We start from the raw sequence: 3300 nt of genomic DNA, 5'->3' as shown, positions 1-3300 counted from the left end.
CTAACAGTGGTCCATGGGGTTAAAAACAATACCTACTTCTCTCATATCAAGAGAGATAGAGAAATGAAGGTGGTGGTGGGTAAATTTTCTGGAATTCGGGATGCTGTGGTTTTGTTCTTTGGTTTAATTGTTTTAAAAGGCAAAGGGAAGCTGCTTGAATCCTCATGTTGATTGTTATAGTGGCTGCAGCCAGGCAGAGATAGTAAAAGCTCTTACTACCTCTGTGTGCCAATTGGGGAAGACTGCTGTATTTTGATGGATAACAACTCTCTCTCTCTCTATATATATATATATATATAATCAGAATAGTGCAAGCAATGGTATTCCTCATGATACTCTATGGAAGCGAAAGTTGGATTTTGAAGAAGCAAGATAGGAGGAGTATTGACAGTTTTGAAATTCAGTGTTGGAGAAGACTCCTGAGAATACTGTGGACAGGCAAGAAAGGCACAAGTGACCCAGCTCAAATTATCCTACTTCAGGCACATTATGCAAAGACCTAGATATCTAGGGAAGTCTCTAATGCTAGGAAAGGGGAAAGGAAAGAGAAGAAGAGGATGACCAGCAGCAAGGTGGATGGGCTCAGTTACAGTGGTGATGGGTGCACCGTTAGAAGACCTGAAAGACCAGGTTAGGGACAGATCATCACAGAGAAAATGTATCTGTGTGGTCGCTAAGAGTTGATATTGCCTTGATGGTGTATATATATATATACTTTTATCTCTCTAATTATCAGTATGGAGATTTGTTTGGCAAGTTTGGTGGTGGAATGAAGAAGTGCAAATAGCTGTGAAGGAGGAGGAGAAGAAGGCGCAAAAAGCGTGGTTTGAGTCTTGCACTGATGAAGATCTCTGGCACTACAAGTCACAAAAATTGGCTGCCAAGAGAGCAGTAGTGGCAGCCAAGACTGCTTACTATGACCACGTATATGATGAATTGGCCCGAAGGAGAAAATAGAATCTATCGCTTGGCCAATGCACGTCATCAAGCCACTCAGGACATTGGCCAAGTCAAGCACATAAAGGACGAAGACCACCGACTCCTTTGAGACCCACCCTCCATTCTCCACTGATGGAGCAATTACTTCTCCAAAATTAGCAATGAGGAATTTGACCACCCTCCAATCCAAAGTGCCGATCCAGTCTCTGGACCTATTCCCCCAATTACCATCAAGGAGGTTGAAGAAGCGACGACGAAGAAGAAGAATGGGAAGGCAACCGGCCCCGATGACATCTCAGCCAAAGCATGGTAGATCCTTGGCCGCAAAGGTGCCACGATCATTGCTGCCCTATCCAACTGAATCATTGATGTGGGTGCAGCCCCAGCAGCTTGGACAACCAGTACCACAGTACCAATTTGGAAGGGCAAGGGTGACTTGGCCGAATGCTCAAATTACTGGCTGATCCGGCTGCTGTGAGACACCATTAAAATATTTGAATGGGTTATTGATGCTAGGCTCCACAAGATTGTCTCCATCACTCCAAACCAATGTGGCTTTGTCAAAGGGAGTGGAATGATGGACGCCATTCATGCTGCTTGGTTGCTTTTGGAGAAACACCGTGAGAAGACCAAGCCCATCCACATGGCATTCCTCAACCTGGAAAAGGCCTGCAATCGTGTCCCACACAAACTCATTTGGCATGCCCTACGATCTCATAATGTTCCTGAAGCCTACGTCCAGTGGATCCAACTACTGTACCACAGTGTCACCAGTATGGTCCAATGCGCAGTGGGAACATCGCCTCCCTTCACCATCAACGTCAGAGTACATCAAAGATTGGCGCTTTCGCCCCTACTATTCATCCTCTGCATGGACACTGTGACACATGACCTCCAATCACCTCATCCATGGTCACTCCTCTATGCCTATGACGTCTTCTTGGCAAATAAACAATGTGCAGACCTCCAAAAGCAAATGCGGCAATGGAATGAATGGCTCGGCGAAGTGAACATCAAGAAAACGGAATATATGGAATGCGCCCCCCAAACCGATGGAACCATCAGCACTGGTGGAGAAGACTTGAAGAAAGTAGAGCAATTGAAGTACCTCAGCTCCCTCATATGCAGTGATGGCGATAGCTTTCCAGATGCCCACGCCTGTGTCAACGCCACCTGGATGAAGTGGCGCCAGGTGACTGGAGTCCTCTGTGATCGTCAGATGCTCCTATGCCTCAAGTCAAAGATCTACAGAATGGTAGTGCACCCAGTCACCCTCTATGGATCAGAGTGCTGGCCAGCGACAGCAAAGCACGAGCAGGCCCTGCATGTGATGGAAATGCGAATGCTCCGATGGTGCCTTGGACTAACATGATTAGACCACACCATGAACGATGATGTCCAACAATGACTGGGAGCTGCACCAATCATGGCAAAACTGCAGGAAGGAAGGCTCAGATGGTATGGACACATCATACGTGGCAAAGCAGACTCGGTGGCGAGAACAGCCATGTGCCTGGATCCTGGCAGCTGGCGGCCCCATAGTAGACCCAAGAAACGGTGGATGGACCACATTAAGGAGGATGTGGAATGCGTGAATGCCACCCCTGAAGATTCCTTGGACCAAGCCAAATGGAGACGGATATGCCGACAAGCGGACCCTGCCATAGCATGGGAAAAACGCTAAGAAGAATTATCAGTATGGGGATCATACCATGAGAATCCCCATAACAAACATGGTTTGCATAGATCCATGTATGCAGATGACCCAGGCTTGCAATGAAGCTTTTATTCCCTGTCATCCTCTAACTCTTGCTTCAGTAACCATTTAGTTTTCTTGTCTTGTTTTGGCTCCTTTGGGTGGCACAAAGTGGTAAATAATGAGGTATTTTTTTAAACCGTGTGCCAAAAATGAACATGTAATATATTGATATGGTCATATGGATTACTTCCAAGTAAACTAGGAACCTATTGTGACTTACTGAGGGATAATTTTTCAGATAAGTAAATAATGTTGCATTGAAAAGCTGAAAAGGAGAATAATAAAGCAGCCTTCCTCATCTTGGCACCCTCAGATGTACTGTACTTTTGGCTGGGAATTATAGGAGTCGAAGTCCAGCACACCTGAAAGACACCACTTTGGGAAGATTGCATTCAGAGTAAATACTGAATGCAGCTTGAGAAGACCTGGTCAGTCCCTGCTATATACAATCCAGATACCAGAAAACATATTCTCCTCCCAAGGAACAACCATACAGAGACAGTTTCCATCAAAAGCTTTGCTCTGTCCTCCAGCCCACTGTGGCTGGTGCATCTTTATCCCAGTCAAAGAATCCTTCTTCTCACAAATGTCTAGAGAGGGAG

At 45.9% G+C, this 3300-nt stretch overlaps 1 pseudogene; it reads left to right on the top strand.

Moving 5' to 3' along the window:
- The first annotated feature begins 928 nt into the window (after positions 1-928).
- LOC134489006 (uncharacterized) lies at positions 929-2623 on the top strand (annotated as a pseudogene).
- The last annotated feature ends 677 nt before the right edge of the window (positions 2624-3300 follow it).

Source organism: Candoia aspera, chromosome 1 (genome assembly GCF_035149785.1).
Source record: "Candoia aspera isolate rCanAsp1 chromosome 1, rCanAsp1.hap2, whole genome shotgun sequence".
In the NCBI taxonomy this organism is placed as follows: Eukaryota; Metazoa; Chordata; class Lepidosauria; order Squamata; family Boidae; genus Candoia; species Candoia aspera.
Note: the sequence above shows the minus strand (reverse complement) of the source record. Positions and strands in the feature narration are given on the sequence as shown.